Source organism: Camelus bactrianus, chromosome 3 (genome assembly GCF_048773025.1).
Source record: "Camelus bactrianus isolate YW-2024 breed Bactrian camel chromosome 3, ASM4877302v1, whole genome shotgun sequence".
NCBI classification, from domain to species: domain Eukaryota; kingdom Metazoa; phylum Chordata; class Mammalia; order Artiodactyla; family Camelidae; genus Camelus; species Camelus bactrianus.
Window position 1 is genome coordinate 70,317,862 of NC_133541.1, and position 27,441 is coordinate 70,345,302.

Here is a 27,441-nt window from a genome sequence, read left to right on the forward strand (position 1 = left end):
ACAATGCGGCCAGACTGAAGAGGCTCAAGGCCCAGCGCTACCACTTACTGTGCGAGCTTGTACAAGATATTTAACTTTGCTGTGTGCTGTGTCTCACTCCATCTCAAACAAACAGGGGTAATATCCACCTGATGGATTTGTTATAGAGACTAAATAATTTAAGATTTGTAAAGGAGTGTAACAATGCCTGGCACATAGTACTACACTACTTACTGCTGAATACAACACCCAATAAGAAAGCAACTTTTTAAAGCTCGATTCATTTCTAAGTTAGAAACTGTGAATATGCAGCTAATATCCATATAAAACAAACATTTTATACTTGTGAATTCAGGAAACCCTTTCAAAACCTCAATAGATCTATTTTATGTCTTGTAATATCTTTGGGTGATAATGTATTATAATAATGCTTGTGACTTTAGGCAAGCAGTCAAGAACGGTTCAAAAATATGGCAAATCATTGTAATGTTATTTTGACAAAGATATCCTTTAGAATGGTGGTGTTATATTTGTGTGTGTGTGTGCATATGTGTACAGATATGCAGAAAGCATACAGGTGCAAATACAACTAAAATCACTTTTTAAAAGATACAAATGATTTCTAAACAGGATTAAATACATAGTCATATATATTTATATAACGATATCTGCATGACTTAAAATCTAAATCTTATTTTTTATTACATTTACTTAGTCTGTAACTATAAGTACAGTGTTTTAATAACAAATAGCTAAAATACGGTATGACCAACACATTAGTTCATAAAATTTAGACCCATAGCTTCTCCAAATAAATCCAACTGTGAATTCATATAGGACTTGATTTGAGCGTCCACTGACAACTTTCTGTAACATTAGGAGTTGAAAACGAAGTTGCTAGTTTTACCAGTGGATCATTAGTTATATTACACGATTATCTACATACATTCCTTTTGGAAAGATTTCTCTCTTTTATTCACGTGTGCTCCTGTCCTTCCTCAACCACTTAGTTTTGAGGGGCTATTATCTGCCAGGCACTCTGCGGGGGAACAAGTGCAGGACAGGACAGACACGGTTTACCAACCTGGGGAAACTGACAATCTCCATCCTATTACTGAGCACCAAGCGAGCTGCTCATAAGCCAAGCAAGGAAATGTACGGAGTGCCTTGGAGGTGCCAGACCAGGGAACGCTCCAAAACATGACCATAAAACTATGAGGAGTATATCTTATGAAATGAAACATTTCCCAATTCTCCAACTTCCTGTCTGGATTCTTGAACAAGTTTCTTACTATTTCCAAGCCTCAACTGCTCTCATCTAAAAAGAGACTTATAAAACCCACTGATGATGAGGATTAAATGAGGAAATAAATGTTCAACAGAGTTACTCTTACTGCCATGTCCTTCCTCCCGCGCAGACACACAACTCTTCTCCAGCATATTTCCCCCTCATTCTGCCTCATCGCCCTCATCTTCCCTTCATTCTCCACCACTTCTGCTCCACCCCTTGACCTTCCATTGGAGTTGGAGTCTAGTTCTTAGCTAGATGGAGTGCTCCTAGATGGGCCAGATCTGATCATCTCTGAGGGGACAAACCAAAAATCATTTTATGTTTAAAATTCTCATCTGACTCTCGATCTAACTTTTCTACGTTTTTTTTTGCAGGGGAGAACAGGTGGGTGACATACGAATCTATATACGCAAATGGAAAGTATTTGAATACAGCCTCAGAACCTAGAAGCTAATTTTGTTTAAACCATTGATTCTTGAAAAGGCTTAGAATGTATTTAGGAGTTCTAAACAGAAACTAGTTTTGTTTAAAATCAACACTATATTGATCTAAGTAGATACCGACTATCAATAACAGAGACTTCACATCTAGATAGTTAAATGTGTCATTCACACTTAAAGCAAGAGCTCTGATACAAATCAGTCCATGATTTAGGTTTTTTAATTAAATTAATTTTTTTTTTTTTAGTTATCTCTACATGGACTAGTTTTTCCTTTCGGGGCTTTGTAGGCACACCACAGTTTTTGCGATTAGACCTGAAATGTGCTATTGCGTAACTGGGACATATGCCTGGGGGAAGCCTTCCCAATTCTTAAAAAATATTGAGGATATTTCTGTATCACAGATGTTTCATTATTGAAGATATTTCAGTATCACAGATGTTTCATTTTTCAAACACACCTTGGACCAGAGCAACTACGATAATAAGAAGAAAGATTTGCTATTCCCATCGATGAAGTGAAGGAAATTGTTCTTATTTTCAAAGTGTGAATCTTCTTTCAATTAATGTAGGCTAGTGCACTGAAATGCATCATACACTCTAAAAATTCAATATACCCTTAGCTAACTTCCATCTTTCTGTTTCCCTCTCTTCTTGCTTTTATTGGCCTACAATAGGCCATCATTAATATGCACACAACTTAGCAAATCAGCCTTCAAAACATTCCTATAGGCTCCAGTTACCCAATACAAGACTAACTTTTTGAAAGTACAGCTCTGATCTTACACTTTTTGCTCACAAACCTCTCCTGATTCTCCACTTTCAAAAGAACAAAGTTCCTGGTTACACCATTCAAAGCTTTCTAGAATCTCACACTAGTCAAACTTTTTAGTAAAATGTTGCACTGTCTCATTCAATTATTTTCTCATTTCTCTTACTCAGTTATTTCTATTCTAATGACTTTGTTCATCTTCTCTATGTGTCAAGCAAGTTCCTTTTACCCTGCTGATCTACCATCTTCGATTAGGGAAATCCAATATACATTTCAAGACCCAAAATGCCTCTTTTTGATGAAATAGCTCATGATTTACACTGATTAAAGTAACTCTTCTTTATTGCACACTGTTCTATTCATTCATTCATTCATTCATTCAGTCCTTAATTAATCAGGTGCCAGATACCATTTAATGTATTCAAAGGTGAATAAGGCAAATTCTCTGATATCACATCACACAGTCATCTGTTTGGTTGTATTTGGTGTTTAGTTTTATACACTGCTTTGGTTAACACTCACCTTGCGGGCAAAACTGAGAACCCCTGGAGGGCAGAGATTAAACTAATTGATCTTTCTGTTCCTGGGTCCTGCCAGGGAACTTTTGCATGTAGAGGAAGACAGTATATCTTTGTTGAAGTGAATTCCTGGTCTTTTCTGGACTTCTGATTCATGATAAAAGACACACAGGGTTTTTGGTGATTCATACCATTTCAGCTATTGTGAGTTGGTCTCTAAAATAACTTTATTGGTTTTAATGGGCTCCAAAATGAATGACCTAGCATAATAAGTTAGAATTTTACTTTAAAGCATTGCCAGTGTAAAAGGCACTAAAGAGCACTGATTATGGACTCAAGCTGCTTGGCTTGGACTCTGGCTTTACCTTTTACTAGTTGTGTAAGCTTGGGCAAGTTACTTAACTAGTTCCTTCCTCAGTTTCCTCATGTGAAAAATGAAAGTAATAAAAGAAGCAGCTCACCCGGTTGTTTATGTAGTGTGAAAATCACTTGTAACACTGATTGCCACATAGTGTTACATGAGTGTTGTAATATTATACAATGAAATGACTGCAAAAAGGCTTTTGTCTTTACAGATGTCATTTTCTCTGCCTGGAACACTTCTTCACCATTCCTTGCATTAACTAACACGCCAATCTTTCCAGTAGGCCTTTTTCTTTTAATTAAGCCCCCATTCTCACTTCTTCTAGAAGTGACTCTCACACAGCATCCTACCGTCCTGTAATTTCCTGGTTACCAAGATCATCCAATATAATCATTCAAGAAAGTGAGAACTGTGTCTATTTAATCCAAGTTTGCACCCTAGACCTAGTGAAGTACCTGGCACATAGCATATGTTCAACAAAAGTTGAATAAATAGATGAAATTACTGAAAGAAACTGAAGTTTAGGAAATCATCTTAATCAAGTGAATATTAGTAAAAGATATTAGTATAAAATGCAATCTAAATATATCAACATATATAAAATGTATATGTGCATATAATATTGAGGTCTATTTTTAATAGAATTTAAAAAGTTGAAAAAGGAAAGTAATAAAAGGAAATAAAACGTGAAATCCTATAGCAACAAAAGGAGCAACTGTTAACTTGTAGGGCACAGAAAGAGTAGAACAGCGTAGGATTTAGCATTTCTTAAAACTTTACTTGGATATTAAACACAGTAACCCCTTGGTTGTCTATCTCACATAAAAAAGAAATGTCCTTACTTGTGACAAAGCCTGTAATGTGGTATCTAATGCGAACATTGAAACATTTGCTAGAAGGAATTACAATGTGACTTATTTTAATTTGAGGGTTTTGAATTTCTGGATGTTTAAAAGCTTTTTTCTCATTCTCAAGCTGTCACTCTTGATGAAACTGACCTACCCTTCTTGAATTAATTTTTCAAAGCCATAAAACAAAGGAAAAATGGGACGAAGTCTTCCAGTTTATACTCTTACATCTGTAGCCACAGCACTCCCGCATCCCCGAAAGTGCTACTAATGATATTAATTTGGTCTCTGCAATTTGTACACAAAGTTCTCATCACAAATTCTAAACACACACACAGGTTCAGGTCTGTTAGCAAGTGGTCATTTCATTCACTATACAAAGTGACATTTCTCTTTTAGATTATATGGTATAATAAGAAACATATTTGATCTTTGCCCCCAGTTCCTGGCACAGAGTTCCTAACACTTAGAATTTCCTGAGTGATAGGAGTATCTTTTGTGCTTTGTAAAGGCTCATTTTAAATTACACCTAAGTTCATACTAACAAGATGACTTAGGGTGGGGTCCCTAGATTCCTCAGGACTAGGGCTGGTGATTAGAAAGACCAACTGATTTTTTAGGGTGAGAAATTTCAGCCCCACCTAGACGGCCAGAAAGGAGCGGTGAGATGGAGATTTGGAGACTGGGACGCAAAAAGCTTCTGAACAAGGCAATTCAGAGAGCTCCCTGGCTGGTATACCCTCCAAGGTGCTGAAAGCTCCCACTCACCCCAGTTTTCCCACTCTCTGCTCCAAACCTTGCCATACGTGTCTCTTCCATTTGGCAGTTCCTGAGTTATATCCCTTATAATAAATCAGTAATAAGTAAAGTACTCTCCTGAGTTACTTAAGTTGTTCTAGCAAATTATCAAACCCAAGGAAGGGGTTGTGAGAACCCTTGATTTATAGCTGGTCTGTCAGAAATACACATAGCCAGGGACTTAGAATTAGTGTCTGTAATAGGGGCAGGCACATGGAACTGAGTCCTTCAACTTCAGGGATCTGATGCTAACTCCAGGTAGATTTTGTCGAAATTAAATCAAATTGTTGAACATACAACTGGTGTCCAGAAAATTAAAAGAATTTGTTGTTAGTATCAGAAAACACTCCAGAAATTATCATGTGAGGAGTCAGTCAACTGTTTATGGAATTACTGGCTATTCTGACAGCCAAGCAGGGTTCTCTATTTTGAAAGACGTTGCCATTTTCCCCAGACATAACTGAATTACGTGTGTGAAGAAATAGGCGCATACATGGGAAAAGCAATAATTTTTCAAAAAATTATTTTTTTCCAGTCACAATAAATGCGGCCACCTGAAATTGGAATGTGTATGATGTTATAGAAGGCAAACATTGGACAATGGCTTCATGCAGATTTGAAATTATTGGTAGCTGGAATAGGTTTCACATTCATTCTCACCAAAGCTTCATCAGAAGTGGTATTTCTCACTTATGTGAAATGTTTAAGATGAAGTTTAAAATGGAAAAAGATATTATGGATGCTGTGGTTGCCAATTAATATGTCAGAAATTCCACAGTAAAAGACAATAGAGATTTACCAACAACTAATGCAGATCTGTTTCATCTGCCAAGTTTAGAATAGATGTATTTCCCCTTTTAGGGATTCAGTAGACATATTCATCCATTATTAATATTCACCAGAATGGAAAGATAAACATCAGCTGAATTCAAACCAAATTGAGGGAGATATAAAAGTGGAGAGGAAGACAAACTCAGACATCTGGAGTAGAGTACATTCTGATATCAGGGTAAGGCATAAGATGTAATTACTGGGTCTCCTATTGGTTTTTCTAGCCAAAGTTTTTATTTATTTCAATATATTAGAAGCAACTGCTATTAATTAAATAAACCAGCAGAAAGAAGGGGAAGTTGCCAAAAGAGAGGGGACTATCTGAAGAGAGAAATAAGCTTTTCTTCATCACCCAAAGGGTAATTTACTGAATCTGTTTTTCAGTGATGCATTAATTAGAGCTAAGCTTTGTTTAGCACTTAAAATGTGTCAGGCACTGATCTATATACTCTACATATAACTCAAAAGATCCTCTCAGCAGCCCTACGAAGTAGATACTTTAATAACCCCATTTTACAGATCAAACACCTGAAGCATGATAAGAGTAAAGAACTGGCCCAAAGTCAGAGTTGGTAAACTGTGGAAATGGGAAATAATAAGCAATCCACCTCTAGAGCCTGTGCCTTAAAAATTACGTTGAGCTGAATCTCAGTAATGCTATTAATTTGGCCATGCAATTTTTCGTTGGCATTGCAGCAATTAAATTTCAAATTAAAAAACTTAAATTACTAAAAAATAAAATGTGACCAAGGGTCCAATATTCCATGTTATAACTTTCTTGGGTATTATTCTGAGATTAGTTATTGGGCATGTTGCATTAACTGATAAAAAATGCAGAGAAGCAGAAACCCTTCTAAAATCTACTGTAGATAAAAAAAGGTTAATGTGTTTTTCTGTTAAATATATGGTATTGCTTATTAAGAGCAACCTGAATTAAACAACTTTGACTTCTATGGCAAACGTTAAATCCCATATTGACTTCTTAACTTGCCAAATAAAAGTTACCATTCTGTCTCTCTGAAGGGGACAAATAATTTGAGGAATAAAAAATAATTTAAGCAATCAACTTGAACTATGCATAATTAGAAAACAAATTTCTAGAAAAGCACTTTGTCATCTCTGGATTCTATTTCTACTTAGATTTGGTAGAAAAAACATTGATACTTGGAAAAGAATAAAATCCATCAGAGAAAATCGCTACGGTTCTGTGCTGACATTCAAATGGAATACTCTGGAGACTGGTTTTCCAACTTCTAGGTAAAAACAGTCCCATGTCAGTTATTACCACTACTGAGTTTACTCACAGGAGCTCTAATGGAAATTTAGGGAATTTTCTCATTAGTGCTATGACACACACACACACAACACACACACACACACACACACACACACACACACAATATACCTGAGAGAAATAACAGACCATTTAGATTATTATTCTACTTTCACTTGTAAAATCTGAGTCATCATAAGTGTCAGAGTTACTTCGGGGAGTCAGTGTTGAATTGGTTTACAAGGAAAGAGAGAACAAAAGACTGGACAGTTATATGATAGCTAGCTAGATATAGACTTCGGCACCTTTTTCATATTTTCTTTAAATTTGGGGAAAACAGATAAAACAAAATCATAAGCCCATTTATACCTTAATCTTATGTCCCCATTTCTATAACCAAATTCGGTCTCAAGGGTAATTCTCACAGGCAATTTTACTTTCCTCTTATGTCCTATTTTTTTCTTTCTCTTTTTTTTTTTCTTTCATATATCACTCACCCCAAACTCAAAGTCCTAACCTTCTTCACACCATTGGGCAAAAGAGATGATTTCCTTTATGTGACAGGTGAAGAACTATAAATAACAGAAGACAGAGTTCAATAACTGTGCCAAGTGATTTTCCCAGCACAACACACACACACACACACACACACACACACACACACACACGTTCTTTCATTTTGCCAGCCTTGTCACAGACAAAATAAAATAAATGGTGTTCACACGTCCTGTGCGCAGCACAACCTTTTACTGGGATTTAAATGCTCATCTCCAAGTCATTTCTTTTTTGCTTTTCCCAAATCAAATGCTATATTTGCATGTTTTTTATTGCTTCTCTCACCCAGATAAGACAATTAATGGAAACAAATGGCACAGATTTGCTGCCTGTAACACGTACTGGTTCTGTGGCACTGGGCAAGCCTCTTCTTGCACCAGGGAAGAAATACTGTAGATGCAATGGTTACAGTGGAACGACATTCGACCATGGGAATGAATTAAGAGGTTTTACATGAAACATCCACTGTGCTATTTTGCCAGTACAGCTCTATAAAATCAGTTTCCTTGAAAAAAAAATCATCCTCTTCAATTACAAGATTAAAACTGCTCAAAAAAAAAGAGTAATGATCAGCTACATATGATTTCAGGTATTGCTGCAGAAGATTTGGTTCTAATTATTTCTGCTGACATGCTTTTATTATGGAATGAGAAAGAAACAATATTCCAGTTTCTTAACCTATAACTTCTCTGAAATAGATAACTGAGAGTTATATTAAAACACAGATTAAATATTTTCCCTTTAAATCTGAACTGTTCCTTTGCATACATATTTTTTTCTATTTAGAAACAAATCTTAATCTGTATTAAAAATTAGTTCAATAGAATACTGCATTAGAGTTCTGGAATATCTAATACCTAACACAGAATTGGATGCACATTAACATGCACATATATACAGATGTACAAATATATACATTTGTTACAGGATTTTAATCATGTATTATCAAATATCAAAACTCATTTCTGTTTTCTTTATAACGTTTTTACCAGAATTATTTTCCCTTCCTATATTTTTAGTTATGACTAAATGAAATGACAATATAATTTTACTTCCTCAGATAGGTTACTATCCTTTTTACTAGTATCATCTTGGTTTTTAGGTTACATAGTCAAGAAATCAAAATTTTCCCATTATGGAAATAAATACATTTCTTACCTATGAGAATCAATGTCAAAGCTATCAAGTTTATAGAATAAAATGGAAAATTTTAACTTCTGTCAAAATGCTTTCAAGCATTTATAGTAGAGAAATTAAAGTTTTGTCATATCACAACTATCATTAATAAGATTAGTTGTTCTTACATTTTAGAAAAAAAGAACAATATGTAGATAAATAATAATAAGTTTAAATATTCATTTCTGACAAACATCATAAAATCGAAGGCCATTTGAAAGCATTTAGCCAGGCCAAGTTCAAAAGCAGAGTATAGAATTCAAGTACTTTTTCTTTAGTCAATAATATTGAGAGATTCCACTTTAAGGATTATTATATAAATTATTCATTATGCATGTTTATATTTGATTAGAATAATAAAACCAAAGAGATGGATTATATAAAAGCTATTGATTATGCTTTTATATATACATCAGTGTTGTCAGTGTATGTGTGTTAGCTGATCTAAACCACGCTAACAAATACAATAGAAAGAAAACATTCTGACAAGTGAGATAGCATTTCTGAGTTGCCAGTGTGATAGAAAGGATTTCACTTAATAAGCTTGTGTTTTAATGGCCTGAATTTCTCTGCAGAACACACAAGAATCTCCCTGAATCATACATCTATCTCGGTGGGCTGGAGCTGGCTCTTAATGATTTACCAGAGCCATTGTTAAATTTTCTTGAATTTTTAAAGCTGGCTGACGTCTCATAAGCAGCTTGAAATTGGACATAGTGGGAGTGTTTATACTATGGAAATCACCAAGTGCTATAATCCAGGTTTGTGTGTTTTCCCAGGGAGCTGATTATTAAACATTTATTAGCACATATTGCCTGAAAAGAACCTCCACTGGTGAAACGCTGAGTAATTTTCTGCAACTATTTCACAAACAGTTTCTTAAAATAATGAAAAGAGCATGGCATTTGGTGTCAAAAGGTGGATATTTGAGACCAATCTACTGTCTACAGAGTCTTAGTAAGTCCCTTAACCTATCCAAATAGGCCATAATGTCAGTATTTTTAGTAAGACTTTTTATTAGATGATATGCAAAGTTTTCTCCAGTTCTAAGACTGTCTGAATCAATTACCACATATGTTTATACCTCCTTCTCCTCCTAGGAAGTAGAATAATAAAACTAATGGTTAAGAGCTGGATAAAGCAAAAAACCAGGATGGATCAATCAGGCTGACTGTCAGGATGGAGGAGAGGAAGCGGTGTGTGGCTGGTGAAGAGATGGAGACCAATGCCAGGACACAGAAGACAGAAGAGCACAGCTCTAGCTCATAGTCATCTTGGAAAAATGAAGGTCCAGCACCGCCAGATCTTCTGCTTTTTTAAAGAATCAATGAAACCTAAAATTTTTATGTGAAAGCTCATGGTTCTTAAACAACAAGTTTCATTTTTAAATATATGTGTTGTTCAACAGGTCAGGAGCCCAGAATCAAATTGTTAGTCATCAGTTCAGTACCTCTATTCCATAATCAGGAAGAGGAATAGAAAATCTAGCAGTAGGGTGTTTCTACAAGAGAAATGAAGGAAATCAGGTATTTTAATGAAGATTAACATTATAATGCTTATACTACTAGTAAAGAGATGAGTGGTGAATAGACACTGAAAATAGTATTTTAAAAATCTGTCTTGGCCAGAAATAATATCTAAATTATACTTTTCTCTTTCCAGTCCAAACATTAGTAGCTGATTATGTCTGGAACACTACAGGGAGCACTAGAGCAAAAAACTCATTAAAGTAAAAACTACAATAAATGTCACAGTGTAACAAGTGGTTTGCTGATTTATCTATAAGAATGCAATTAGTTTAATCTGAACTTAAAAACTTAAAGACTCATTAGGTCCAGAGACTGAAGTGTAAGCCATCAACATTGCAGCTACTTAGAATATATGTTCTGGCACTTTTTCGGGTATATTGTCATAAGCATTGGCTTTGTATGGAATAATAAACGTGCACAATAGAAAACAAAATGGTCACTACGTAATTTCAGCCAGTTGTGAAACAAGGATATTCTGATTCTTACCCTGTGTCATCCACATTAAACCTGCCAGCAAAATTGTTTAAACAATAGTGACAAAAGCTAGTTCTAAACACAGAAGATTATTTTTATTTCTACAACCTTTCACCAACTTAGAATGTGTAAGAATTGATATTTAGTTATGATACAAATTTCACTGGTTCTGTGGCCAAATAGTTTTAAAGTTCCTTATTGTGTTTCAAATTTCATTTAAAATAAGATATCTCAAATTTAGATGGTTTGAGCTTTACAAATAATATGGCACACCATCAATCAGTTTTCTAGAAGAGATCTTGATTTTGCTCTGCAGATGTCAGCTGAAAGCCTGAATAGATAAATGAACTGAAATTTAACTAAATGCTTCAGAACACAGCTACGGGATTTGTGCTGTCTCTTTTAGAGTTGAAAAAAAAACTGGAATGCTATTTTAGAATTACTTAAAGGTTTGTGTCTGAAGTTTGGGGTATAAATCCTTTGCTAGATAGGGTGTTTATTTAGCTGTTTCCTTTCCTTGTCTACGAAAAATAATCTTCTCTTATCTCTGGCCAGGAAACAGAAGCCAGAAACAGCTCAAGATCTGTGATAACTTATAAAAACGGGAATGCATTCACTTTCTGGATATCATTTTGGCAAAGAGTACAAAGCTACATAAATTAATAGGTTTTATTATATTGGAAAACCATACATCCAAAAGGAATGACAAAATGGCACAACTGCTGTCATCCTAACATAAAGCTACATGCTTCCATAGAGATACTGGTGGAAAGTGAGCTGCTGGGATCAGCGGTTCTAGCTCTGCCACTAACTGAATGTCTACTCTTGGATGAGACTCTGGGCCTCAGTAGCCTGCTCTGTAAAATGAGGGGTTTAGCTTGATTATGTCAAAGGATCAATAAAGTCTCTTAAATATATATTAATTAGCTATGCATAATATATATTAACATATTTAAATTACATCATTTAAATATTTCCACTACACCTCGCATCTTTTTTAACTACTCCTGATGCTGAACTTTATATTACATTATATATGGCTTTATCAGTGAGACACAGCAAAATTTTCTGATGCAAATTTGCTTCAGCTTTTCAAGTGGGTTAAATTTTTCTAAGCATTTATGACTTTCCTCACACCTTTTTCAACATTTTCAAATATTTTCTGCTTATTTTAGGGAGGAATATAGTGTGGGTTTTAAAGAAATCTAAAGCAGAGGACACAGTTGCTTAATGAACACACACAAATACATGGCAATTCCAGAGTTTCCTTTAGGGTAAAAGAGGGGCGACTTTCAAAGAAATGACAGAACTTGTTTTCAGTGTATTACCATAATGGAATAAAGAACAAGCTATGAAAATGTTCCCTAATATCATCAACCATCAGCCTGTTTTTTAGAAAGTCCCCAATCAAACCTAAGTGTTAAAAGGTCCAGAACGTTGAGTGGAGATGCCAAATTCCCCAAGCAGTTCACTGCATCATGACTCACAAGGCTGGGGCAATGCAGAGTCATTTCCTAGCACATGAACTGCTGGAGAGGAAACCACATGCCCCCATCAGCCCCTGGTCAGTGAGGGCAGCATCACATTTGAATAGTTTGGTTTGCCTTTGAGTCTCCTTCCCAGGCAGCCTCTGCTTGCTCTTGTAACTTGCCTGTCCCCAGGTTTCTGAAGTATATAAGAAAACCAATCTCCAAAGGTTTCCTGTTATGTAGATCCAAATGAATAACGTCAATGAAAACAGTTTGTCTAGTATGGTCACTTTTTTTTCCTTTTGGTAATTGCTTCTTCCTCTTCTGTTCTCCAGTAAATCTCTACCTTCCACCTAATCTGTATGCAGTCCCCCTAGGCCTTCTCATTGTCATATTCAGTGACTCACATGTTCAAGAACTTAGTTCCTGTGCACACCAAGTACAATGAGGAAACCAGAGCAAAAGAAATGTCAAGCTCACCATATATCATGGTGGAGAAAGAAGACAGATTCATAAATCGACTCGACTATAATTTTGTTCTGTCACCTTGAATTATTTCTAAACAGATTATTCATTTCAGTCGTTGTATAACTGTTTCCTTTTATCACCTTCCATCCCTTTCTAAAATAAATTTTAGCATGTAGAATCACTATTTGGATTCTGAAGCTTCTTGCAAATTGGGATTTTGGTGAATATTCCTTTAAAAAAATCAAGCCATAAAATATTGAAGTCATTCTATCTAGTTCTTTCAAAAGAGGACTATTATGCAGTATTTAGCTGAGCTACAACTTGCCAACAGGCACTACTGTGAGTTCTTAGTCTATACTCTTAGCTAACCTTTCATCCTGCTTGCACACTCTTTTGTGCATCTCTGTTCAGTGACTCTGCTCAACTCACATATCCCAGTGGAAGCATTCCAGACATTTTCCAAATCCCTGGGGCTAGCATTCCCAAATTGCCTGGTCTCTTCCTTATGTGAACCTGTGGATTATGAAGGATGCGCTTCTGTGACCTTCGCTGCAGCTTCAGACCTAGCCCAGCTCCAGCACAGAAAGCGTCTCTAAGTGCTGAAGGAGCGAGCATGAAGAAACTCATCTATTCAGATTTTCCCAGTGTGGAATTGCATGATTTAAAGTATTTTGCCACTTCAACATAAACTTTTTAAATTAAAAATTTTGTATTTCATTTTTTTATTTAGTCTGATAGGAATGCTCTGTTTTCTACATTACTCAAATATCTGTATAAAACATACTCTGTGTTAATTATTTCCCATAAAATAATCAGCTTACTATTTTTGATACTGGCAGCAATTCTGTTGTAGGCATCTGTTCCAGGGAAAAAAGAAAGAAAATATTTGCCAGCTGAATAGACTACAAAAGGTGCTTAGCAGCAGTGATTCTTCCTAGTGGTGACTTTTACTGAGGGAGAACTGCTGACGGATGATTTGACTACAACACTGAATTCTACAAAGTATCAATTTCTTTTTTTTTTAATGGTGACCTACCAAGAAGCAAAAATGAAGATGAAAGTTCTGGGAAAATGCCTACATTCCACCTCAACAGTTTCTTTAATTTTTATTATTTTAAAATACATACTGTTAAATATTTATGATGACTCTACAATTTTCTCAAGCACTACTGAAAAACAGGTATTTTAATGTAAGTTCAGACTGTCATATTGTGAAAATTTTATATATGGTCATAAAATAATTTCTGCAGAAATTTTACAAAATTCCCTTGAGAAAAGTAAGATGATCAATAGAATAAAATACAAAATCATAACTTTACCTGCAAATAATTTTACTTTAAGTAAGATCCACTGGAGCAAAGGAAAATAATGAAGTTAGATCATATTAGACTAAATTAGCAAAAGTATTAATGGTATAATATAGATTCCCTGGCATTTTAGATTATATAAGAATATCCAGATGTAACATGAATGTTTTAGCTATATAGTTTCATCCAAATGTGAAACTGGCACAAATATCATTTGATATCTGAGACAAGGAAGCGCTCAATCTGAACTAAGGTGCTTGGTGCTACAGCTTAATTAATTTTGGCAAATTTCTCTGACATTGTTACAAAGGCCAAGAAAACTCAGTCCATATAATTCATTCAATGGAATTTACACAATCTAAGTAACAAAGAATTCCTAATTACTTTATTATGTTTTGTTTATTTTTTTAATAGAAGGAGAATGGATTATTCCATGGATTTTACTATCTCTAGAGTGACATCAAAGGGCAATATTTTCATCAAAAGTGTACTTTAAATGAGCAATTAGAGAATGGGACAAACAATAGGACCCACAGTGTCATTATGGAACCAATTTGGTGTTGCTAATGAAAATGTACACTGCCTGAAACAAAACCTGTTCGTTTTTGGTAAGAAATTAATGATAAGACAGCAACTGCCAGCTCAATCTCTGCCACACATTTCATTTGACCACCAACATGGCCATTGGATGATGGTTTGGAGGATAAAAGTAAAAGCAGGGCAGAACTGAGCATCTGTAACTGAGTTCCTAGTATAATAGCATTCAATTGATAGTCTCTCCAGGAAAATTTAATCAGGAAATATAGCTAAAAAATACCACTGCTGAGGTAATGAGGTCTTGTGTTGAAAACTCATGTAAAAGCAAGAAAGCAGTAGGCATTTATTTACCCAGTACAGAGCAGTGACTTGTCACCTACAGGTTTTGGTACTGACCTTGACTGCGAGACCCAGCTTCCCGACCCAGCTGGGTGACGATGCATAGGCTAAGAGCACCACGAGCAGGGAAATCGGCAGCACTGCTGCACCCACATCTTTTCCACCTCTTAGTCTCCAAATCCCCGCTGTATATTCACTGCGTCTTTACGATCACTCTCCTCTAATCCCAACAACTTATTTGCCATTAGGTAAAAATTATCTATCAGTTATGTATACCCCACCGTTTCCCTAAGTTTCTCTCTCTCCTGAATATTTGAAGTTTAAGTGGCTATTTCTCATTAAGATGAAAATCTGTTCAAATTATATAGAAGTAAGGTCTTTTGAGGAATGAGGAATCCTTCGTAGCACATACAAAACTCCTACCATATAGACAGAAGCCTAATTTATCGACAAGTAGTAACAAGGGTGTATTAGAAGGCTAAAGTTCTTATGATAGGATAAAAACTACCCTTTCTTAAGAACTGAGAAAATACTTCAGGATTTTATTTTCACTTAGGCTTATGAGGTGAGAGCTCCAGCATAATATCATTTAGAAGAAATGGTTGTGACAATGAACCCTGATCTGAAAAAATAAGTATAAGAATTGCAACTTATGCAGTACGTATGTAACTTTACACATACAATGGAATACTACTCAGTCATAAAAAGAAATAAAACAATGCTATTTGCAGCAACATGGATGGACCCAGAGATTATCATACTAAGTAAGTCATATAGAGAAAAACAAATATCATGTATCACTTATATGTGGAATCTAATCTAAAAAACTTATTTACAAAATGGAAACAGACTCACAGACATAGAAAACAAACTAATGGTTACCTGGAGTTGGCAGGGAAGAAGGAGTAGAGGGATAAATTGGGAGTTTGGGATTTGGAGATACTAACTACTACATGTAAAATGGATAAACAACAAGGTCCTACTGTATAGCACAGGGAATTATAATCAATATCTTGTAATAACCTATAGTGAAAAAGAATATGAAAAGGAATATATATATGTGTGTGTGTGTGTGTGTGTGTGTGTGTATATATATACATACATATATATATACATATCTGAAACACTACGTTGTACACCAGAAATTAAACCAACTATACTTCACTGTAAACCAACTATATTTCAATTAAAAAAAAAAACAAAACAGGAAAAAAAAAAGAATTTGCAACTCATATAATGTGACTTGCTTAGTTCTCCAAATAAACTATTGAACAATATTTCCTCAATATATCAACAAACATACCTTATGTTCAAATACATTCTTCAGAAAACCGTATTGAACTACAAATGCCCTCTCCTGAAGGGGGAGCGCATTCGCTTATGAATACATAAAAAGGAGCACCATTCAGCATATTAGTGGGGAACAAAGAATAGTCCTGGCTTTTGGGGATGAGTGTTGATGAGGACAAGCTTGGCAGAGGTACCAGACTCAGATCTCTGCAACATGGTTTCCCTTCCTACCACTGAATCCTGGGTCTTACTAGTGTTCTATGATTTTGATTCTTCTCTTGTCTCTCAGAATATTCTTCACTTACTTCATCCATGAGGTGTGAAAGTGCAAATATCATTTCTGAGAAGTCAATCCCAGGTATTTGGCTCCAACTGGATCTGTAGGAAAAAGAGCTTGTAGCCTGCCCCTGGTCAATGTGACTTCCAACTCTTGGTTTGTGTATAGACATAAAGGAATTGTTAAAGGAATTTAGCAAATATTTTATAGTCAAAAGTCCTTATTCTGGTTCAATATTCTCACTTACTACAATATCCTTAATTACTCAAATTTTAAATGATTTGGGGGTAAGGCTGCTGAGAAGAGAGAAAAAGAGATGGCTCTTTCCTTTACCTCTTACCAACAGGAATCATGGTATGCTGGTGCATGGGCCTTTGAAACATACAACAGACTATCAATAACTTGTTTCCTACGTGGCAATTTTAGTGGTTAAGCCCTAAGCCTTTTGCCTTATTCTCTTTGTATATATTATTGTCATCTGGAGTTGGCATTTCAAATATCTATAGCCATAATTTGTAAGCTGTAGTGTGAGGCTGTGATCATGTGATCAATCATATTAGGAGCTAGAGTTAGCTGACTGACTTTGATCAAACAAAGGGAAAAAACTAACCTGAACTATTATTCCTCTCAAGCTAAACCACATCTAAATTATTCTGAGATAAGAAACTATAAATTCTAAAAGATTTATAGGATACTTGATTCAACAACCTTCCTCAGCATATTCAGTATCTAGTCACACTATTTAAAAATTAATATTTTTACCTTTTATTTTAAATTCACAACTAATTACTTTAATGTATAAGACTCTCTGAATGTGGTAATTGCCCGGTCACTTGGATTTAAATTAGAATAGCTTTATCCCGATTAATTCAAGACTTATTTTGCATATTGATCAGTGTTCCTCTTTTTTCCTTAAAGGTCAGAGAAACAAGGGAATTTCTAAGGTTACTTATGCACTTTCTACCACTCATTACAAGATTGGATCTTGAGAGTAGAAAGGCAATAAAGCAACCAACCTTTATTCAGAATACTAATAGTCAGTTTGCAATTTTTTTAAATGATGAAAATAAATTTCTTTCCTTGACTAAAGAGTTTAAAATAACCATTTTCTTCTAGACAGCATAATAAATTGGCATTATTTAAGAAATTAATAGAACAATTTCTCTCTCTCTGTATATATCTTTACATATATATCTTTCAAAATATCCAAATATATATATATATACACACACACACATACACATACACATACAGATTTTGAAAGATAATAATCAAGAGATAACTAAATTGTGGAATTAAGGCAATTTTCTCAGGTGGCCAGGATAAATCTATAGATGTTCAGTCTAGATGTTCTGAAGTGTCACACTTCATTATTATGATCTGTATACTTTTTAATCAGAACTTATTCTTATATTTTCATTCTAACAACACCTTAGGCAGGTAAAGTTTAGCAAGCATTGCTCTCACAGTTTTGTGGATACTGGGCACAAGTTGGTTATTGATATATAACAGTTGATTAATTAATAAATTGCTGGAAAGACAAGTTACCCACGTTCTATCCTCATTATCTGAGATTCCTTATTGGCATAGTTTCCTTCTGCTTCAACATAAGCTGAATGGTTACTATGACTTCCAGTGGTGCCCAGATTTACATTAAAAAACTCTTTCCTCCATTCTGTATGCTGCCCTGCTTCCTGGATTGCTCTAAAGAACTAACCCTAAAACAAACTTCAAAGTCTTTTTTCAGCACAACTTTGCCCTTTTTTCATGACTCCATTCTCCCTTGCACCTGGGCCCCAGCCCCCACCATAACAAATACAGGGACCCAAGAAGTGGAAAACACGCCGGGCTTCTATACTTTTTCTTAAGTATATAAAGGCGTGAATAAATAACCTTTCCTCTCATGAAATTTACAATATAAAAAGAACAAAATAAAGTCATACACTCTGATGACTATTCTATTTGAAACATATGGCCTTTGCAAAGGGAATACAGAGAAAGGACACTCATGTCAATTTCAGAGAAAGGGACAGGAGTGAGGAATTGTGTCTAATCAGAACTTACCTTTAAACTGAAGGAGTAGAAATGATCCAGGTGGAGAAGAGAAAAAAATGCACACCGAAGAGAAAAAAATGCACACCAATGAGAAAATGCAGGATGTCAATGTCACCGAGTGGCATGAAGGCTTCCCCACACCTCAAAACACACTCTAGATACTTTGCAAAAGCTTTTAGTCTCAATGAGAGAGAACTAAGAACTGGAAAACATGCTGGCCAAGGGCAGGGTGACAGCTCTGATTCCCACAGGGTCCTATTTGAGCCATACACCTGTGAATGACTTCTCAGATAAGCCATTTATATTTTCACATTCCACAACGAAATATGAATGATGGGAGCTGCTAGAAAATAATACTGACTGAAGGGTAATCAGATTAAGATATCAAGAAACACTGCAATGCGGAAGGGTGGATATCAGAGTCCCCAGTGAAGGGAGAAATACTCCATAACGTAAATATCATGAGGTTTGAAATACCTATTATGCAGCATCTTGCTACTCAGAAGCATTAAAGGACACATGTTTCATAAAGAAATATTACAGCTGTGTTGCTCATTAGTCAAAATAGAAGCCATGTGAAAATGTTTTTGGCATAAGACTAAATTTAAAAGAAAATAAGTCATTTTCAGAAAGCATTTAGAGTGAATGTCTTTATTTTCAAAGTTATTCTTATAAGACTGTATTTCCTTATGTGGCTTTGAGTTGATTCAATACTCCGAAATAACCTATTTGAATAACAGAGATGAGCTCAAATTTCCTGAACTCTACCAACAGTGTATTTCAGCCTACACTATACTGGGGACTCTATTTGGAGCCTCGTCTGATTCAACTTCTGCAAGGACAGGCCATTCACATGAATTTAGCCTGCAAAGGATCACCCTAATTTTATGTACTCTTTTATCTTTACATTCATTTAATATTGACAGCTTTTTACATCTGAAAGATGAGTTTAGTAACTAAAGTCTGAGATACAGTATTTTTGTGTTAGTCTTTAAACTGGAAAAAAGTTGATGCTGGAAGATGTATGAAAATACAATCTGTTTACTTGTAAGAACCGTATCAAAAATCATATGGGGTAACAAAACAATGAATGCGTGCTTCTCTTCTTTTAATAGAAAGATATACTTGACCAATGAAATATTTTATAACAGACTGACAGCTACACAGATAAGAGGTGAGCTAGAGATGTCACTTGATACAATTTCTGTAAGGTTTGTTGTTCCTTCCTACATTGAAATCCACAAGCTAGGAATTATAACCTTGAACACTATATTGTGAATGAAGTACTCAGACAGTTTACAAGCTACATGCCAAAAGAAAACATCAGTGATTCAGCAAAACCATGGGACACTTAGGGTGTATTAATTGATGTCCAACTGTTCAACATAATTTTAGTTAATGACAAAAATCAAGAAATGAATATATTGATCATGCATTATGCAGAGTAATTAGGATATTATCTTATAATCTGAATAAGAAGAAATAATTGAAAAGTTAGTCATTTACAGTAATAGTGTAAAAGAATACTTAGTCTCCCAACACAAGATGCAATTACTAGAAATAAATTCAAGATAGCACAGCAAATGCCAACAACATGAAGTGGGAGACTTCTGCTGTGTATTAAGCAAGAAATAAACCAATTTTTGAAAATCCAAATGAGGACAAGTTGAATATAAATCAACAATGTATCATCAATATAAGAAAAGTAAATGTATTCTTGGTAGTGTGTTTAACATGCAAAAGATCTAGCAAAGCAACTTGCATAGAATAAGTTCTTATAAAATACATCACTAGGACATATTATATATAACAGTGTATTATACATTATATGTTTACAATTATATATAAGATCTTAACAGTATATTAAATATTGTAAGATCTTAGCAGTGTGTTAAATATAGTATTTTGAGTATATAGCATATTACTTTTATTTTTCATATATGCAACATAGAAACACTACTCCAGAAATAATTTTTCATATTTGTACTTATAGGAAGATCTATGCTTTTTTAAAGTTTAATAATCATAGAAATCAAAAGAAAAAATAAATTCAATGGAATAAGTGGTCCCATAACAAACATATATACTAGTCTCTTCTATAACTATTTATATATGAACATAAACACACGTGTGTTTATAGGTGTGTGTGTTTGCATGTGTGTACCTTTTAATATCAACAGGAAACATTTAGATGAGGGTGGATTAACTTAATTATGACCTTGAAGAATATGAATATTTAAATTCCTAGACAAATGACTTTAAAGCAAGGATATTTTAGTAAGCCACCCCACTTATCACGATGTTCAATAGTTATATGAACCTCCTTTATGTTATAAGGAAAACATTCCTGAGGATATTTCTGAAAATTAAGTACAAATATTTGTTGTGGCATTTTGAATATTCATGTGAGCAAGAACAGTTAAAGTATGGAACCAGATAAACTCAGAGCCCAAAGGAATCTAAATGATTATTTATGTCAATACCTACATTTTAAAGGACACAGATCTGAGACTCAAGGATATAAATAGTCTTGTCTACAGTCAGAATAAGAGGAGTTTGTTTTGACCTTCCTTGAACATCAAACTCCAGATAATTCTTGCAAATTCTATAATTCAATGTTCTTTGTTTGGATCAATTTAAAAACACGTTTTAAAGAGAGTAAGAATATCTTCTCAGAACCTGCAAAATACACCTGTGAACTCCAATTTGAGAAACATTGCTGTAGGTCATGAAAGTTCTACCAAGCATTTCAAATAAAAATTCTTAATTCTAAACAAATTTAAAGCAGTCACATAGTCAACTTATTTCACACTTGCACATTTCTTTTATAGTTGTTAAATTATCCTTCAAACAATACACATTTGGAAGATTTGTCAAATACAGGGGTAGCATATGTATTCTTGATTAAAAGATGAAGAAGAAAGTCACAAGTAGAACTCATAAAATTTTTAAAAATCTATGTGAACTGAATTCGTCTTTCCCTTAAAAATCATTTTGGTGATGACATCTATTTATAAAATTGTTGGATAACTTTAGAATTATTAACTATGAAGGTGATACCACTGAATATTATGTATTTTTATCAATCTCAATGATCACTAGTGAATCCTCAATCTAAGTATTTATCATGATTAATACAAAGTATCAGCTTATCAACTTAATTGTAGTCCCTATTACTTGAATATTTATATTAAAGCAAATTAATAATTAGAATATGGTGACAAAATATGGCAAATACATTATTTTTATTATAGTAGAATTAAAAAAATAAAACTAATGGATCATAAAAATTTATAAAATAATTAAGGCAGATATTTTATTTTTATGAGGGAGAGGTAATCAGGTTTATTCATTGATTTCTGCTTAGAGGAGATACTGGGCATTGAACCCAGGACTCCTGCATGCTGAGAATGTGCTCTACCACTTGAGCTATACACTTCCCCCCAGGTATTTTATTTTTGGTTTAAGTATTTTAATAATAATTCATGATATTTGCCAAGAGGCAAAGGATTTATATATAAAAGTTTGAATAATAATTTTGTAAGATTGTTTTAAAATTAGAATCCAGCAACATTTCCCCCTCCTGTTTCACTTAACATGACTTAAGAATGACCATACATTAAAACATAAGTGAGTTTTGTGATTGACGGTTATATTTTTAGAGATTTTAAAAAAATCTACAATTAAATGGATGCTTAAGGTTGGTAAGCCATTACAGTTTTCAGAGAGGAAAAAGTTTAAATAATGAAGCTTGATGATATGAAAACTAAATGATCCTCACTGTGTTCAAGGTTCTTTTTGCTTTCCAAATCACTTAAACTTTCTATTTGTAACTGCAGTACTTAGAAAGGCCCTCACATTTTAATGTTGTGATTATGTGCATCCTAAAACGCATGGCCTGCATGAAAGACCTTCCATGAGAGACAACAAACTCTAGTAATCAACAGAGCATATGAAACTCTAAACTGTTTTCCTGAACGGAATTAATCACAGGGTTTCAGAGACATGTAAAAGAGATACTTAACGAATAGATCTTTGGGGAGTTTGCTCTTGCTTTCTTAGCATGTAAGTCTTGTTTCATCAACGATCACACTTCCTTATTTCCTTTCTGAGTTTTAGTCCCTTTGTAGAGTACAAACATATTTGCATGCATTAATGTGTTAATTTCATTAGTTCCGTTACATTTCCTATATACCATGTGTACAAATTTCTAAGGTATTTGAAAGTTGAAAGGCAAATCTAGAGCTACTTTTTATATCCTGGGCCACAGTTTAGAAATCAATCACTTGACCCTGAGGGGAAATATGTAGATGTTTAAGCAGGAAAGTAGCAAGTTAAGTTCTTTCTGGAGAATTCAAAAATTCGTCTTGTCAAAATAACCTAACGTAAGCATGTCATTAACTTTCCAGTGGTCAGAAGTTTGGCCTTGTTCTTTGGAATAAAATGCTTTTGAAAGAGTGAAGTAGTTTATATTCATAATGGTTATGGAAGAAAAGTAAATAAGATAAAATACAAAATGAGAGTACCGTTGAATTAACTAGTAAATGGTTATAAATCTCTTATGTTTAAAATAAATGTAAAAGGCCTACATGAGTTTACTGCTGTTAATCATATGTAATTCTATCTGGGTTCTAATTTATTGAAAATGGTGTATTTCAAACAGGCCCTTATTAAGTGTTTAGCTGCTGGTAGTGAACAGAGAAATATAAACTGGAGTCTAGAGAACAAAGGTAATAATTCCAAAGTTTATGTGGAGAGGCTAAAGACCCAGAATAGTCAACATAATGTTAATGAAGAGGAACAAAGTCAGAGGACTGACACTAACCAACTTCAAGGCTTACTATAAAGCTACAGTAATCAGCACAGTACAGTGCTGATAAAGAATAGACAAACAGATCAAATGGAACAGATAAAGAGCCCAGAAATAGGCCCATATGAATATAGTTATTAACTCAAAATAGATCACAGATTAACATGAAGAATGCTAAACTATAAAACTTTTAGGAGGTAACATGTAAGACAATCTAGAAAACCTTGGGTTTGGTGATGACTTTTTAGATAAAATACCAAAGGCATTATCAATGAAAGAAATAATTGATAAGCTGGGCTTCATTAAAACAATGTCAACAGAAAGAAAAAACAAGCCATAGTCTGGGAGAAAATATGTGCAAAGGACGTATCTGATAAAGGACAGTTATCTAAAACATACAAAGAACTCTTCAATAAGAAAACCAACAACTCAACTTAAAAAATGAGCCAAAGACTTGAACATACATCTCACGAAAGAAGAGATAAAGATGGCAAAAAAAGCATATTAAAAGATGCTCCATATCATATGTCATTAGAGAAATGCAAATTAAAACAACAATGAAATATAACTACATACCTATTAGAATGACCAAAATCCAGAACACTGAAAACACAAGAGCATGTGGAGAAACAGGAAGTCTTATTCATTACTGGTGGGAACATAAAATGGTACAGCCACTTTGGGAGACAGCTCATCAATTTCTTATAAACCTAAACATACTCTTATCATAAGATCCCACAATCACAGTCCTCAGTATTTACCCAAATGAGTTGAAAACTATGTCCATCCAAAAACCTGCACACAAATGTTTTTAGCAGTTTTATTTATGATTGCCAAAACTTGGAAGCTATAGGTGAGTGAATAAATAAACTGGTACATCCAGACAATGGAATATTATTCAGCACTAAAAAGGAATGAGCTATCAAGCCATGAAAAGACATGGAAGAAACTTAAACACATATTACTAAGTGAAAGGAATCAATCTGAAAAGGCTACATACCAAATAACTCCAACAATATGACATTTGAGAAAAGGGAAAACTATGAAGACAGTAAAATGATCAATGCTTGCCATGGGTTACTGGGGAGAGAAGGTGAACAGTCTGAGCACAAAGGATTTTTAGTGGAACTACCCCATGTACTGTAGGATTATAAACTACTCTATATACTATAATGGTAGATACATAGCATTATACACCTGTCAAAACCCATGGAACATAAAAATTAAAAGCAAACTATGGGCTTTGGTGATAATGATGTATCAATGTAGGTTCACTAATTTTAACTAATGTAGATCTCTGGTGGAAGACGGTGACAATAGGGGAGGCTCTGCACGTGCTGGGGCAGGCAGTACACGGAAAATCTCTGTACTCTCTGCTCAATTTTTTCTGTGAACAAATAAATACTCTAAAAATAGTCTATTAAAAATACTAATTCATAGTAACTAAATTTTCTTATTAATTTCCTATAATCAAAGAGTACTTTCTTCAAAATACTTGGTTTTTCATCTTAATAAGCTATCACTGGAGAGTGTGTGTCTGTAAGACAGGGCACAGAGACTTCTTCGCTTTTCTATGAATCAATGATACTCAACATTAACATATCAAAAAGGATGTGTGGAGAAATAAAGATCTCACTAAAGTTAAATTCATGGGCAATTATAAAAAAGCTAGTATTATTGTAACAATGGTTTGTAACTGTCTTTTTTCATATGTTTCTACATGATTTAAGAGATTACTATATTAAAAAATTACTAGTGTGAAAGCTAATATTACTATAACTTTGACTTGTAACTCCAAATCTTTTCTATATAAATTTAGAATACTAATGCATTTTAAAGAATTATTAGTTTATGTTTTGGGACATACTATGTATAAAAATATACTTTTGTGGTATCTACAACCAAAAGGGGTGGGGACAGAGCTTTTTTTGTATGTTATTGAAGTTAAACTGGTATAAATTCAAATAAAAGTTTTACAACTTCAGGATTTTACATGAAATCTGTCTGGCAACCACAGAGAAAATAGCTCTAGAATATACACAACAGAAGCAAGAAATTCAAATATTTCACCACCAAAAGACCCTAAAAAAAAAAAGACATTAATGTAAGAAGTGGCTATACTGTCAAAGTAAATTTTAAATTAAAAAACATTGTAAGAAACAATGACATTATGCTAAGTGAAATAAAGATGATTCCACTTGGGTGAGGTAGTTAGAGTAGTCAAATCACACAGACAAGGAAGGAGAGTGGTGACTGTCAGCAGCTGAATGGGAAGAAATTGTTCAACAGGTATAGAGGTTCGGTTTTGCAGGAGGAAGAGTTCTGGATGTGGATGCTGGTGATGGTTATACCACAATATGAACTTACTTAATACTACTAAAGTGTACACTCACAAACGGCTGAGATGGTAGGTTTTATGTTATGTGTTCTTTATCACAATTTTTAAAAATTGAAGAAAAAATATTGATAAATTGGGTTTTGTTAAACTTAAACTCATGTTCATCGAAAGACACCACTAAGAGATTGAAAAGGCAAACCACAGACTTGGATAAAATATTTGCAATACATGTATTCAATAAAGAACTGAAAAAATAATTAAAATATGTTCCTAGCACAGCACATTATGAAGTTACTCTCTGTTAAGAACGTGTCTTTTTTTTTAATAGTCAAACTGGAACTACAAGGAATCTTTATAACTTAAAGAATTCCTTATCCCTCCAAATGCTTGTATTTTATCTTACTTTGTTGAAACTTCATGGCAAACATCAAGAGAATGAATGTTGACTAACCATGATCTAATTATAAGAAATCAGTTTAACTGTGCAGAATAACAATCCAAGAAACTGTCTTAAGTCTTAAACAAGGAAATGGTAAGTCTTTGAAGGAAAATACCTCAATAACAAAAGAAAAAGGAAAACACTTTAGCCCATTCCCAAGCAAACTATTTATAACTCTGGGTTTGAAAACCTTTTCCTGTTAGGATTTCCAGCCATTGTATTTCATTGGTCCTCTAAACTTGCCCATCTTTTCCATGTCCCCTGATTTTGTCCTACATCTTGATCATCTTATGAGTAAATTAATCAAAAGGCCTAAATGGTCTTCGTATCTCTAGCATCTCTCTTTGCCAATACAGAGTCTGCAGTTACAAGATTTATTCTCCTAAACCCACATATTTAATTGTGCTCCATAAAGGATAAAATTGATTCTCTTCCCAACCAGATCACAAGTTATTTTTCCAATGCTCCACAATACATTCCATTATCCCACAAGCTTACCATGTTCTTAGTTATTTCCTTGCCTCAGTTTGCTCAAATGAGGCAATAACATTTCCTCCTGGTTTCCTCTATCTCTTCCGTTCCCCGACAATCACTTAAAAAATTTTAAAAAATCGTTTTCTGCTTTTAAAGACTAGTTCAAATGTTAGATTTTTAAGACTTCTTTGCTAACCTGAGGCAAATTCTACACTTTGGACGATACATCCCCTTACTATTTGTTTATGCCTTAGTGGGTTGTACACGCCTTTGGTTCTATCATAAAGCCTATGCATTCCTTTAAAGCAGCGATTAGCACTTCTTTCTTTTTGAATTTACAGTATCCGACACTCAGGAGATATTTAATAAATACACATAATTGTTTATATTTGTGTAATGTATCTTACACACTCATACGTATGCATGACTGAATTTGGCCTTTTGGTCATTTGCCACTTTTAAACAAGAGTCAATTTTTGTAGGTCTCTCTTTTGAGCTTATATTAATAAAAGGGACATGTTGACTTAATTCATAAAAATGCCATCTGTGCCTCTTGAGGGGAAGCGTTAAGGCATATTATCTCAGCCAGCCTTCTCTATCACTGGTAGGCCTCTTAACTACAGGGGGGACTTAACTGCTCCGTAAATACATGTAACAGTTAAGGTCCCACAATACTGTCCACTACCTACTTAGCACTGTTGATTGTAGTTCTGTTGGCAGTTTTCTTATCCCCAAATGCATCAATTTTATTATGAATTCTTATTACTCTTTAACACAGCAAAATATAAAAA

General features: G+C 34.2%; 1 protein-coding gene across 2 annotated transcripts in view; it reads right to left on the reverse strand.

Annotated features, from left to right (window-relative positions):
- The window catches only part of ST8SIA4 (ST8 alpha-N-acetyl-neuraminide alpha-2,8-sialyltransferase 4), an 87,895-nt gene that overhangs the window by 22,245 nt on the left and 38,209 nt on the right, over positions 1–27,441 (reverse strand). The window lies entirely within an intron of this gene.